The sequence below is a fragment of the Corvus hawaiiensis genome, chromosome 11, assembly GCF_020740725.1.
Source record: "Corvus hawaiiensis isolate bCorHaw1 chromosome 11, bCorHaw1.pri.cur, whole genome shotgun sequence".
NCBI classification, from domain to species: Eukaryota; Metazoa; Chordata; class Aves; order Passeriformes; family Corvidae; genus Corvus; species Corvus hawaiiensis.
In genome coordinates, this window is record NC_063223.1 from 4420871 (window position 1) to 4436057 (window position 15187).

The 15187-nt window shown below is 45.7% G+C and overlaps 1 long non-coding RNA gene across 1 annotated transcript in view; it reads left to right on the top strand.

The window, feature by feature from the left end:
* Nucleotides 1-15187, top strand: part of LOC125331838 — a 58428-nt gene that overhangs the window by 16242 nt on the left and 26999 nt on the right. Inside the window, exon 2 of the long non-coding RNA XR_007206233.1 lies at nucleotides 2844-2935. This is a non-coding gene — a long non-coding RNA (uncharacterized LOC125331838). The remainder of the gene's footprint in view (nucleotides 1-2843; nucleotides 2936-15187) is intronic.

Here is a 15187-nt window from a genome sequence, read left to right on the forward strand (position 1 = left end):
TAACTCATGTGGAGCTCTAAGTCACCTTAAATTTTCCTGTAATTTTTTCGGAGTGCCAGTTGAAGAATGGCTGCTCCGGAGAAAATGTAGAATTCCAATAAATCTTCAGCAAGTGCAGCATATTGGGAGAAAAGTTAACAGGATGTGCATTCCTGATGGGAAGTTTGGCACTGCTGCCACCCTCTCCTTTGGCCTGTGTGTGCTGTGGGTGTTTGCCAGGGTTCCTGAGGACACTGTTCCTGGATCTGCCTTCTTCCCAGGGTTTTCCTTGGAGAAGAGAAGCCAATAGCCCCATCCTTGGAGCAGAAGTGTTAATATTTGCAGCAGTATTTAGCTCTGGAGATGACTGTCCCCACCAGAGGCAGCCTGTATTCCACAGGGGGCAGGGATGGAATGCTGGAATGGTTACTGGCTGTCTGCCTGTGCCAGGAGGTGCCATGTGAGGGTCTTTAAGAGTCCCTTCCAACCCAAACCACTTTGAATTCCATAAGGAACAAGAGTCAACCCAGGTGATTCCCACAGAGCCCATAAACCAGCAGCAAGGTGTAACATTCAGTGTTTTCCAGTGGCTGATCCAGCAGCTGCTCTGGGAGTGCTGGGCTGGTGCGTGTGGGGCTGTGGAGAGACACAGGGCAGCTGTGAAATGCTTGGGATAAATGCCTGGAATTGCAGGCTGAGCTTCCATCTCACACAAATAAGGCCAGGCTTTTTGTGGTAGATTGAACACAAGATTGGCTAAAACTGACATTTCACTTCCTTTTCAATCACAACACACTGCTGGGAGTGTTTAAACAGTGAAATATGGAATAAGGTATAATATTGAATGAAAGTGGGTGGTTTCTCATTCTTTTCATGTGAAAGTAATGAATTAAAATAGAATTAATAAAAAGAAGAAATATATTCCCGGTGCTGCATCCTTTGAAAATCATATCTTGGGACTTAGCAAAACACAGGATTAGCTTCAGTCTCAGGATTTTAGAATTTAATTAAATTTGGTTTCAGGAAAAGGTGGGGATCAGCCTCTGGGGCATAGCCAGGTAGCGCTTTGAAACCTCTTTCTTCCACTGCAAAAAGCTTTAAATGTGTGTTTTTCACAGAATCCCAGAGCGGTTTGGGTTGGAAAGGACCTTTAAAGCCCATCCAGTTCCACCCCCTGCCATGGGTGGGGACACCTTCCACTGTCCCAGGCTGCTCCAGCCTGGCTTTGAACACTTCCAGGCATGGAAATGCTCTGTTTTAGGATAACTCTGTGATTAAACAGCTCCTGCTCCCAGCAGGGTGTCCCTGTGGCACCACCATCATTCCAGTGCTGTGTTTATGGAGAGCAGGGATGCCATCTCTAATAAATTATCCCTCTTCCCTGATGTGTTAAATTGTTAAACGAGTTAACCCAACTTCCTGCACGGTGCGTTTTCAGACCCACTTTATCCCCGCAGTAGCGGCATCTGCTGAAATCTATGGGGAGGAACTCAATAAAATGCTGCCAGCCTGGGAGTTTCTCTTTTTATGGCATTTTTGAAGGTTTTCATCTTTCTGGAGCCTGGAAGCAGATGGGCTTCTAACATTTGATTTCCCTGGATCCTAATTAAAGCTGGAAATGTTGATGTTAAGGAATTAAGTGACCATTACTTAATTTTTCTCCCATTAAGATTTTTTTGAAGTCTTTTTACTCTCTCCCGGATTGTGCTGACTTGTTTGAATTCCCAATATCTCGATTATGTTTTCTACATCTTTTTCCTATTTTCTGCTGCTTTGTAACTGCTCAGATCCTGTGAGCTGCTCCCAGTGCTTCCAGAGCAGATCTGCTGCCCTTTGATACTAGCTCTGCAAACAAGAGCTAATGTCAATACCCAAGGAGATCTACATCTCAGGCACTGGGAATGCAGCTGAAATACTTAAAGTGAAGAAATTGAAATAAAAAACCTCCTTTTCCCTGTGCTTAGCCTGGCTGTTTACCTTTGGCTGCCCAGTGCAGCTCTGGGCACTGTTTGTATGGTGGAATACTGCAGGCTCAGGATAAATATTTAGCAGTTTCTGGATGTGCACACAGTTTTCAGCTGTGACTGGGAAAAATGGGAATGCTTTGGTCTGTGCAGGCAGAGGCTCTGGCATGTGTGTCAGTGGTGTTGCATCCCTTTGAGATCCGGGTGTTGATGTTCCCATCACTGGGCAGTCCCAGTTCTGCAAAAACACAAGCCCTGCAGGGAGGGGAGGGGGAGCTGGAAGGAAAACAGCAAATAAAGTTTAATCTGCTAAGAATGAGCCCAATCTGGTTAATTTGCCAACAGCAAGAGAAGCGTGAATCGAGTAGCAGTACCCTGGCAGGCCTGCTGCTGCTTGGCTGATTTTTTCCCTGGATGCCAGATGATTTTCCCAATGACTGCAGGGCCGTGTTGAGCCCTGTTCCAGGTGCTGGCTGCTTCCAGGTGAGCTTCCCACCGGGATCCCACTCCAGAGATGCTGCCAGTGGTTCAGCTCCGGAGCTCCTCCAGCGCTGCAGCACCCGAGCCATCTGCAGCAGATTAACTCCCACAGGCTTCTCAAAATCTCCCCTTGCTGTGATCTCCCAGCATCATTTACAGCCCCCAATTTGTGCCCTCCAGGTTGACCTCTAAGCCTGCCTTACCTTAGCTGAACTCCCAGCATATGACCGTGTTTACCCAGCTTTGCTTCCGATGGCGCCGGCTTTTCCCGACTGGATTCCCTCCATATGGCGCTCCCTCCGCAGCTCCCTCCTCAAGAAGCTGCTTACAGGTGCAGGGAGCTCGCTCAAAGGCTTTTTCTACCATCCCTGTGACCCCAGTGAATATTTTTATTGACTGTTTTTCTTTTTTTCTCCACAGCTCTCGACTGTTTGCTGACTTTCACTCTTTTTTTTGTGGCTGCACACTCAGGGGCTCTCCTTACTAACACAGAAAATCGAATAATGGCTCAGGTCAGAAATATTCCATTTTATGATCTTTGCAAATCCTCTTTGCTTGTGGGTTTTATGTGATAAGTTAATGCTTTACTGAGAAATGGTCTCAAAGCAGGCACGTTAAATAGTGCTTGTTTTTGACCTGTGGCATCGTTAAGTCAAGAGTTTTCCAGCTTTTCCTGCACACGTGTGGGGTTATTCATCAGCTTTGCAGCTGATATGTTTCTATCCATTTGGATCTGTCAGGGAAGCAGCTGAAGGACTCTCAGGCATGAGATGCAGCCTCTTCTTTGTGCTCTGCCACAAGTGATCTGCAGTCTGGGAGCACCGGCAGCAGGATCCAGCCCATTCCATGGGTGAGCAGAGCAAGTGCAGCCTCTGCTGTCAGTGGGGTTGTGGGGCGGCTTTTTTCCCTTATTACCGGGTGTCTGCATTCCCTTTCTTCTCCAGAGGTGTTTGCACCTGAATTGGAAAGCCGGGTTGGACTGTTTTGCATCCCAATATCCCATCTGTGGGAAGCCATTCCCTGTGTCCTGTCCCTCCATCCCTTGTCCCCAGTCCCTCTCCAGCTCTCTTGGAGCCCCTTTGGGCACTGGAAGGGGCTCTGAGCTCTCCCTGGATCCTTCTCTTCTTCAGGCTGAACAATCCCAACCCTCACTGATCCGTGCTCCCCAGACAGGGAGTGAGGACAGACTGAGCTCCTTAAGGAGGATGAAGCTGTGTGTGAGGATAAGGATCGGCTGCTCCATGGAAATGAGCACAGGGCAATGGGAATTATGATATGTGAGGCAGGAGAAGGGCCTGGAGTGCTTTATGTGCCTTTATCCAGCTGCCCAGGCAATCCCAGTTGTGGATTACTGAGAGCTGTCACATGAATTTTCAGTGTAATTCCAGGGATTGTTAATGGATCCACATCTGCCAGAGGTGCTGCCCTGGAACTGGAGTCTTCCCACAGGGAACACTTCCCTTTAAAAAGGGGGCAGAGGTAGCTGCAGGTCAGGGCTCTGCCAAGGTTGAGGAAGGAGAGAGGGGTTGGGGGCACAGAGGCAGAAGGACATTGGAATATGGCATTGCTGCTATTGCAATAGGATTAATCATTACTAATAATTTCAGGGTTGGCTTTTTAAGTAGAAGTTCTCTTTTTTAGACAGTGTTAATTTGGTGATTGCTAAGGAGCAAAGTAGCAGTAGGGAAGAGAGCAGAGCACACCTCCTGTGCGTTGGGAGCATGAGCTCTGTCAGCAGCCCATCTTCATGTTCCCAGGATCTGTGTCTGTCCCTCTGCCAGTTCCTGATAACTTCTCATCTTCCATCCTCACTGGATTTATTCTTGCAACACTTTTCCCATTCCTTTCCTTTCTGCAAAGCAGAATTAAATGCTCCTGTACTCTTGAGTTGGAGCTTTGGAAACGAGAAATTTTGGTAAATGTGGAATTAAAGCAGAATTAATTCCTTTTGCCATAAATGTTCTATTAACATGTCATTTATTTCTGTATAATAACAAATGGACTCATAGTAGAGATTTATGGGTTTCCTGGGCAGACTGTTTTGATGCAGTTTATTGACATAAACTGGAATCATTAGAGATGCCTCTTTTAAATTCTGCACTGGAGTTAAAATTAAATGATCAGTGCATTGGCCAATTAAGAGAAGATGTTTGCAACTTCAGTTTTCGTGTTCAGTGTAGCTGGAAGTCACAGGGTGGTGATGGCAGTTAAATATTACGAGAAATGGACATTTTCATTCAGGTGATGAACTTGTGAAATGAACCTCCCAATTTGGAGTTTACCGACGTTGCCGAGGGCTGAGTGGGGATGTTCTCCTTTGGCCATGGAGCACCATCCAGAGGGAAAGCTGCTCTAACAGGCCCTGATTTGGACTTTTATTCAGCAATTCAGTTGAAAGGGGCTATTATGTGTTATCACTTCAGCCCGAAATGAGTGCCAGTTCAACTAGCAGGGAGTGAATTAAATTGGATTGCAATAACGCACATAAAAAGTCCCCGTAAAACCAAAAGTTAAATGCCCTTTTATTGGGGTGAGGGCTATTAGTTTCATGGAGAGAATTGTAAATCCTGCAGAAAAGCAGGTGCAGTTTCCCTCCAGCCAGGCCCTGCAGGTGCCCTGTGGGGTGCCCAGCCCTGTCAGCACCAATCCCATGGGACTGCTGGGCTCTGGCTCCCCACATTCCCTATTTTCACCCAGGAAGGTGCCCTGTGCACAAGGACTGGATGGTTTGTGTTGGGCTGTGCCACATCTGGCTGGGCACTTGGAATTTGATAATCCCAGACTGGTTCGGGTGGGAAGGGACCTTAAAGCCCATCCAGTGCCACCCCTGCCAGGGGCAGGGACACCTCCCACTGTCCCAGGCTGCTCCAAGCCCCTGTCTCAGCAGGAGAGGTGGGATTCGGGCAGTAACACTGGGGTTTGCTGCTCAAATTCAACCACGAAACATTGGTTTCCTTGGAGGACTCTCCCAGTCCGATGCTGGAGCTGTTGCTTTTACAAGAATGAAGTTATTGAGCTAAGTCAAATAACAGACAGGAAAACAAGGAAATCACAGCTTGTTAGTAAATTGTTTATAATTAGATTGTGAGCATAGAAAGAGGCTCTGTTTCTTGAGTGAATTATTCACAATGAGTTATTTGCTCAGTCCTACTTAGTAACAGATTTACAATAATTTCTTTTTTTCTGTGTTGCTCTGTTCCTCCAGATAGCTGCTTCCTCTGTGGTTTTTATATTAAAATTTCTAAGTACAATAAACACTGTCTCTTATTGCAAACATCTATCTAGAAGGCAAAAATAAAAACAAAAAAGAGTTAAAAGAGAAAAGGAAAAGGCACCATGTAGATTTATGTTTATGGAGTTAAAACTTGCAGGCATGAAGTGAAACAGGGTCTCATTTATTACCAGACTTGGTTGCATCTTTAAATAATCCCCTTTTTATCAAAATATGTTCACAATATAACTCATGGAAGTAGCAATTTGGCAGATTGAACTATATGTTTTTGAATTGAATGTCTGTTCTCTCTGATTTAATATTTAATAACGAAAGCATATCTGCTAGTGAACTAGATAGAAATGACAACTCTTCTGTGTGGGCTGATTAGGGGAAGAAAATTCTGCAGGCAAGTAATATCTCTGTTTTTGAAGGATGCTCTTAAGCTGTTCAATTCTTGCTCCTCTTTGAAATTCTCATAATAGTTTGAACAACCCTGAATTAACAAATGTAAATGAGTGTTTTAAATCTTAGTTCTTAAATACTTACCTGGATAACTTCAGAGAAGGGAGTTCTGACTTCTTGCAAGTAGATGTTTCTAGAGAAGATCCACGACTTCAGGATCTTTTTAGCATTGCAGGAAATGTACAAAATCTTTTGTTTGGAATAAAATATTTGTAGAGTCATAGAGTGGTTTGGGTTGGAAATGACCTTAAAGATCATCCCATTCCACCCCCTGCCATGGGCAGGGACACCTTCCACTCCCCCAGGCTGCTCCAAGCCCCATCCAACCCGGCCTTGGGCACTGCCAGGGATCCAGGGGCAGCCCCAGCTGCTCTGGGCACCCTGTGCCAGGGCCTCCCCACCCTCACAGGGGAGGATTTCATCCCAATATCCCATCTAATATTCTCCTCTTTTAGTTTAAAATGGAGGGAACAAACTAGGAGAATGATTTATTGCCCTGTTTCTGGCCTGGCTATGAAAGCACAGCCTGGTTGTTATAAGCTTGTGCTTTAAAAAGAAAATTCTGGTTTTGTGGTCATGCAGATCTGCCGGGGTAAACCTTGGAACCAGCTCATGTCTTCCCCTCAGCCTGGGGCAGGGCGGCTGTGGCCAGGAGCTGCCTGTCCCTGTGGACACACCGAGCTGCTGCTCTCAATCACAGAATCAAAAGGCTGATGTGGCTTCAACCTTCTTCCAGCTCAGGTTTCTGCAGGATTCCAGCGAGCACCCAGTGCTGCCCTGCTGGTTCCTGCTGCAGGAGGGCTGGGAGAAGGGAATGACCCACTGGGATGGCTGGGACACCATACCTGCCTATGTCCCGCCAGTTTGGGCCCAGCTCAGACTGGGAGATTAAATGTGCCTCCTGATTTAATTACATAGCATTTTAAAACACAGCACTAGACACGGCAGTGTTAAAGAGCAAAGAGCCCTTTGGCTTTTCCATTAAGCTGATAAAAAATAACAGAATAACAAAGTGCAATTTGCTTAATGCACAGTTACCCCCTGCCCGAGGCTGGTGCTTCCTGGCCAGGCAGGTTCTGGTCCCAAACTGCCTCTGCCCTTCTCTTGTGACTGCCTTGGCAGCAGCTTTGGCATCGCTGTTTGAATGCAATTAGAATGAAGCAGTTTGGAATTGTTGCAGTGGGAGCACAAATCCCTTCCCTCAAGGAGGAACCTCTCCCTTCCCAAGCAGCCCCTGTCTCTCTCCTCACCATGCTGGATGCAAAGTGTCCATTGCAGGCTGCTGGAGCAGCTCTGGAATTTTGTTGGGGATTCTGTTCCCTGTAATTGTGATTATTCCAGTCTTCCTTCAGCATTTAATTGATTACTGCATCTTGCAGCATCTTCTTCCAGGCCTGAAGGGCACTGTGGCGTCATCTTCCCCTCTTCATGTCTGGATCAAGCTCTCATAGGGTTTCAACAGTGACAGAGCTGTGAGCTGGAAAATGCACAGAACAATTACCTGGCAATTTATAATGCATTAATTAAATGTAGGGATCACTTGGCACCGGTGCAATCTGCAGTAAAGCCTGTGCACTGTGGTGGGCAGAGATTGATGGGCATTCTGGAGGGGCCCACAGGCCCATTCCTGGTGCAGGAGGTCCCTGGGATGGGCATTTGCTTTCAGGAGCAATGGCAAGGTTTGGGTTGGTGGGAAATTGGGAGATTCCCCCTGTGCTGGGCACTGAGGGCACACCTTTAATCCTGGGATCAGGTTTGGGCCCCTCATGGGAAGGACCCTGAGGGTCTGGAGCGTGTCCAGGGCAGGGAACGGAGCTGGGAAGGGGCTGGAGAACTCCTGAGGGAGCTGGGGAAGGGGCTCAGGCTGGAGCAAAGGAGGTTCAGGGGGGACCCTGTGGCTCTGCACAAGTCCCTGACAGGAGGGGGCAGCCGGGGGGGTCGGGCTCTGCTGCCAGGGAACAGGGACAGGAGGAGAGGGAACGGCCTCAGGCTGGGCCCGGGGAGGCTCAGGGTGGATATTGGGGAAATTCCTTCACTGAAAGGGTTATTGGGAGGGGCTGCCCATGGCAGGGGTAGAATCCCCATCCCTGGAGGGATTTAAAAGTTGTGTAGATGTGGCTTCTGGGGACATATATAAACATATATATATACACACACAGATATATATGGACATATTTATAGATCGCATCTACAGAGATGGTATAAACAGGGTGGTCTCAGTGTGCAGACCACCACTGGGGCTCTGGCAGCTGACACCATCCCACAGCCTATTTTTGCTTCCCCAGACATGTGCTGTCTCTTAAAAAACCCCGAGAAAATAAAAAATAGCTCTTCCCAATAATCCTGGGACAGGTGAAAAATCTAATCCCCAGCCCAAATGGCCAACAGAGATGTCTGGGGAAGGAAAGCTTAAAATAAAACTGTTGCTGGGGAAAAATGAAAGCTTTGGGTTGGGAAGTGTAACAAGACTTGTAATATGTAATGAAAATCAAATTTAGCAAGGCTAGCACTCATTTCATGGGGTTTGGGTTTTTTTTCCCAAACTCCCAGAACCATGAAGTTCTTTGAGAACTTCAGCGATCAATAACCCATTACAACAGTGACACCAACTCTGAACCTAATTACCAGTGCAGCAGAGCTCACCTAATGAGTTCTTAGAGTTATTGGAAGGGGCAAAAGTGTGTGTGGGTTAATATCCTCTTTTTTAATATATTTTTCTCTATGCATCTTGATCTCTTGAGCACAACAGAATTCAGACTAAAAAGGAGGATAGTGAGACATGTATCAAACCTCAAACTGCAAGTGTAGCATCTATTTTGCTCTGCTCAGATAAAATTCAGGTTTTCTGGAGGACAAGAACCCCCCTTGTTTTACTACATCTCACGGCAATTCCTTCTAAATGAAGCACACAGGTGTAGAAATTTTTTTATTCTTTCCTCTATATTCTGTATAATATTGTCTGTTGTATATATGCAATATAATATATGTATATAATACATGTATTGGGTGTGTATAATTGCATACTGCCTTCTCTTGCTTTCATTTTAGATACTTGTGCATAGAAATGCATTTCTTGTCGAGAAATGACAGGTCCAAAATTAGAGGTATCCAGGCTTGATTCCAACACACCGGTAATGGTGGAGTCACTGCTGCTCACCTTGGTGTTGTCTGTGCTGATTGAGTTCACTTGGACGTTCTCATTTGAATTTTTCCAGCATCCAGACATTTACTGCCCTTGCAACTTCCAGTGTGAGACTGGAGAACCCTCCAGTGATGTTTTTTTTTCCTAAAAATAATCAAGCCCATATAATCAAGCCATCTCTCGGTCTTCCTGCTAAACTAGCTTGGGCATTTTTCAGTTTCCTTTGAACTCTCTTTTTTTTTTTTGTGTCTTCAGTTGTTCTTCAGGTTTTCTTTTTGAGCAATGAGGAAGAGGAATCAATGCCATGCTGTGGTGGTGTCCTTACTGCTGTGACAGGTCCCATCCCTGGAAGAGGCTTTGCCTTGGAGAGGGGGAGGCCTCAATGGGGTTTTATAGATCAAAGAATCCCAAAATGGTTTGGGTTGGAAGAAACCCAAACCCCATCCCATTTCACCCCCTCCTGTGGTCAGGGACATCTCCCACTATCCCAGGTTGTTCCAAGCCCTGTCCAACCTGGCCTTGGACACTGCCAGATATGATTCCACATAATGACATTTAGAGATGCCTCCATAAATTGCCTCAGCACCTACCACACGTCACCGAGCCCATTAACACATAACTGCCCCAAAATGCTAACCCAGGAAATTTCTTGAATTCAGCCCTTCCTCCCAGGAAGCTGCAAGCTTTGTGTTTGTAAAAAGGCAAAAAATTCCCCCCAATTTCAGCTATCAAAGCTGAATTTGGCTTCTAAGGTTCATTTAATCACTACAATGGCTTAGTTAGAGAGAACGCTGCAGAGGGGTAATTTATCTTTATTTGTCAGCTCCCTAGGGCTGAGTTCTTTTGAAGGGCAAAAGTGAATAGGAGGTAAGGATAAATTGTAAGCTGTCTAATTTTTGACCTGTGATTTCTTTCAGACATTATGTTCAGGGAGTTTTTGAACAGTGGTGCCAGGAGACCATGGGTGAACCTGTAGGGTGTTGCCAGCCTGGGATTTGGCTGAGCCTGTCAAGGGTTTTACACATTTTAACCGAGGAAAATGCATACAGGGTTTAAAGAGGACAGGAAGGAGTAGAGTTCTTTGCAGATCTTCATAGTTAAGGTGTGGCAAATTAATTTAAGCAATTTAAATTGGCTTGATGAGAGTCCATTTCCCTCAGTTTCAGTGCGGCAGCAGCATGAGCCTCGTATGACGCCCACCAAAGTCAAGGGAAGGGCTCCTATTGATTTCCAAAAGGCTTGCATCTTATTTAATGAAAATCTCACTGAAGACAACTTGCACATGGCCTGACTAATGTTGCTGTAAGGGAAAGCGCTTCCTGCTGTGCATTTAAAACTGGCTCCATTGTGTGATTAATGCTGATTCCAAGGAAAGATCTCCTTGCGCTTGGTCACCCAGACGTGTGGCACAGCACTGCACCTCCAAGGGTGGCACAATCTCTGCCCATCTGATGTGTAAAACCCCACTAATAAATTGTGATTGCAAAAAGAAAATGGCATTTGGACATGGCTTGTTAATGTTTTTGACAATAACTTTGCTTGTTTGGGCTGTGCTCCAGCTTTGGTTGGTGATTGCCTTGTCCTGCTCTGGTGCCTCTTTCCAGGTTCTGCTCCAAGCACTTCACTCAGAACCTTTTTCCTGTTTGGCTTTCAAATTGAAACTGTCTGAATCCCAAGTTTAACAAGGACGATTTCCAGTTCCAGTCCCACTGCAGGCAAAGCTAAAACCTTGACAGGCCCATGGTGGAAATCATCCAAGAAGGGTCATTCTCCATAGGGCTGCTTCATGGTTTCAGAGGATCACTAACAGACGGGCTGGGAACTGGTCCTGTGAAGGCAAAACCAGGCAGGTTTTACCATCCTGGCTGGTGAAATCCTGCTTGTTCCCAGGACAGCACTGGCAGGATTTGGCCATCACCAAAGCTGCTGGACTTGTGTCACAGTGGGATTTAGCAGTGAGGTGGTTGATGCACTTCTGCTGTCTCACCCCAAACTCTTCACTTTATTCACAGTGAAGCCAGACAGTTCCAGATTTCTCATATGAATTCAAATGCCACCTGATTCCCGTCTCCTGCAGGAATTGGAAGTCTGCTTAGAGGATTAACTCGACTTGCATATAAAGCCTGTACATTGCTGTCAGAGCTCTGTGTTTTGGGTAGCTCATAACTGAATCTGTTTCATTATAAAATGAGGCCAACAACAATTTTTTTCACTCCCCATGAAGTGTATCTGGATATTTGTGTGGGAAAACTTCACCTTAAAATTCATCCTCATTGTGATTTGGTAAAATGCACTGAACTGATGCTTCCCAGTGACAGGATTTTAAATACAAACTCAGGCTCAATTTTTGTAAATCATTGATCACATACGGCATTTTTGGTTGTCCTTAACAGAAAACTTTAAAAATACATAAGCAGAAATGGTTTTTGCCAAGACAGCAGGAGAAACATAACAATAATAATAGTAATAATAGTAACAATAGTTTGAATTAGGATATTAGGCTTTGATTAGAGGCAGCACTTTGTAGTTAGGGCTCACAGGGTTGCTCTGCCACATTATAGAATTTATTTTACATTTTGTCATTGCTTTTTGAATTGTTCAGTTTGGTTAATGGGATTTAAGAGGTAAAAATCATCCTGAGTGTTTCCTTAAAAAACAACATTCAGAAGGCAAATCTGGCTTTTTAGGCATTATAACGGCTGTGGATTCTTTAGTTCCCTTTTCCATTTTTCTCTATGTATTTTTTACTCTCCTGCCTATGTTAATTTTTTACCAAGATATTTCGGTTTACCGGGGATATACCTAAGTTAGTTCCCCTCGTGTATATGAGGAGGATTCAAGCAGACAAGGGTGAGCAGTGGGCAGCAGCATTTGTTTCTAGCACACGATAAATGACAAATTTCTGGTGGATGCTTGCTTTTAAATTGCCCATTAAAGCAGGTTTCAGCCATGGTGGGGAGCAGGCAGCACCCCCAAATTTCCAGTTTAGCCAGGTTCATTCACTTGATGTGAATTCTCAGTTCTGCTCCAGCCCAGAGGTGTCCAGGAGCTGCTGCAGCCACAGCAGCAGGGAAGGAGTAGGGATGTGATGTGAAATCTGAGAGAATTGAAGTCCTTTGGGAGACTGGGACACTAATTAAAGCTGGCAGTAATTAAGCATGTCCTCGCTGAGGCAAAAGGAAGATCCAGTGCAATCAGCAGAGGCTCTTGGCTCTCCCACCTGGTGAGGATGATGGGCCTGGCATTCCTGCCTCGCTGCAGGGTCATGGAAGGGCCCCTGTCCCCCAAGGCAGGTGGCACTCATGCCTCCCAGTGATTTAGTGCTGAGCATTTCCAGTTTTCATCCAGGGCTTTGGATGTGGCTGAGGAGCCTGACAGGTCAGGAGGGACCTGCACAGCTGGTGCCAGGGCTGCCTGGGGCCACCTCGCGCTGGGCTCGGGCTCCTCCACTCCAAGTGCTCAGCGGGGTCTGCTGCCCTGTCCTTGGGCACTGCCATGAGGGCAGAGAGAGGAGGAGATTCCAAGGTAGCCTGTAAAGGCAGAGCAGCTCACGGGATCTGTCTGTATGGGCATAAGGTGAGCTGTTCTCTGCTTTAGCACTCTGCTTGGGCCGCACTGGAGTCAATTGGCTGAAACAGTCGCAAAATAATGCCAATTGTCCTCCTTTTATTAATTTTCTTCATGCTCTTTGCCATAAAGTTTAGGAGGTGTAGGTGAGGGTGAAAAGCTGCAGGGACAGTGACAGCCCTGGAGAGGAGCAGCAGCAGCAAGAGGGGCTGGGGTTGTGCCATCCCCAAAACCTCAGCCCGGCTCAGGCACCGCTGTTAAATGGTTCCAGAAATAAAGATCTTTGTTCCAAGCCCCGTTTCAGGTTGCTAAGTGACAACAGTGTGCTTGCCTTGCACATTACTTACCTCAGCCTGCTTCCAGAGCAAGGCAAGGAATAGTTAAAGGCAGGAGAAAATTGGGAGTGCCAGGTATTAAATACATTATTATTACTTATGGCCAAGAAAGGCACATTTTGTCCCATATCAAGGCCAGGGAGCACTGAGGGAGCTGGGCAGGAGGGATGGCAGGTCCCTGACTGTGTCCTCTTCCATATTCCAGTGGGCAGAGCTGGGAGATCCCATTTTTATCAGGCTGTGCTGTTGTCTGTTGCCTCTGAAGGTACAGGTTGTGGTGGAAGTTGCTCAAAGAGGTTTTTCAGTGTCCTGCTGCTGTTTTTCACCTTTGCTTCGCTCCCAGAAATGCAGGTATCGCTATAAATTATGGTATTTTAAAATGCTGCACTTATTTCTTCCTCCAGAGTGTCCCTCAAACATCAACATTTGGGTGTGTCTCATTTTCTTCAGTGTGATTTTCTTTAAGGGTAGAAAGATAACAATGGACATTTAAAAAAATACAATAATAACAAAAAAAAAAATTATTCAAAAGCAGCTTTGTTAAAACCATTGGGCATCATTCCAATGATCTTTAGCAAGGAGAGCAGGAATTCAGAGCTGAGCAACCTGGGATGGTGGAAGGTGTCCCTGCCTGGAACTGGATGACCTTTAAAGTCCTTTCCAACCCAAACCACTCTGCGATTCTCTTCTGCCTTTGGGAGCATCCTGGGGGTAAAAAAGCAAATCACGGGAGTGATTCCTCAGCTCTTGCCTTGAATTTGGTTCAGTGATTTAATTATCTTGGTGTGTAGGGGAAAACAAAGTTTGCCAGATAAATATCTTGGGCCTCTCTTGGGCCCCCTGGAGTGAGGGACTGGAGTGAAAGGGACTAAAATAGGATTTCTTAATAAAAGCTCATTAACAGTGCCTGCGTGGTGGGGGCCTGCGTTAACTATGGCAAATACATAGATATTTCCTGATCACAGGAGAGTGCTATTCAAATATAAATAATTCCTTCTGTACAGCAAGCTTGGGGAAAAAAATTGAGAGATATTTTCAGTCAACAGCAGTTGGCTCCGCCAAGCTCCTCGTCAGCTGTGATGAGCTATTAGGGGAATGTTTATGGACACAGCAAGAATAAACTCCAAAAAGCATCCATCATCTTTATTGCCCCTTTCCAAAGTGAAAGGGGTTATTTGCTTGCTGGACGAGCTTGCAAAGGACTGATGGAACCTGGGAAGACAGAAAGAATTGACAGGGTTTAGTGTTTCTCCAGACATGACATCAGGGTTTGATACAAGAAATGGGAGATAATTCATCTTCCTGCAGCACTCAGAATGCTTTGCAAAGGCTCCAAACCCCAGAATTCTCCGAATTGCTGGAATAATTGGATGCTGTATGTTACTTTGGTTTAATATAGGTCTGAACACCCCACTCTTCCCCCCAAAAAGGAAACTTTAGCACTCCAAGGTCAGTGTGCTTCAAAACCATTTGCAAAGGGAAGGGGCTTTGTCATTTTTGTGACATTTGGGATGTTCTGGGTTGGTTTCCAGAAGTTTCCGGAGTTTTTGTGCTCCCGAAGGCAGAGATGCTCTGTGGTGTGGGAGGACTGGGAGCACCTTTTGCCTCTCACCTCACTCTTGCCACCCTCTGCACCATCGAGGTGTGCTCAGTGGGGTTTAGTTTGATTAAATTTCATCACTTGATCTATTAGAATTAGTTTTCTTCAAAAGGCTGCAGTTTATCAAGAAGGAAAAGCAAAGATAACAAAAAGCCCACTATTCCAGGCTGGGGCTGTGCTATCACATGTTGGACCCTGTTAAAAATCCCCGTTCCCAGGCACGAGGGAGGTGCTTAAGATGGACAAAAATTGAAATGCAACTTAGAAATGATAATTTTATTGTAGGTTTGTGCTGCCATCCATTGTGCCTTACCTGATGGGGTAATTACCACCGTTACAGAACATTTTAATTACAACACTGAGTCAAACGTCACGAAAGTGCCTGGCTACAAAAACCATATTAAATATGCACAGATACACTTTTTCCACTCGTATTTCCCTTCC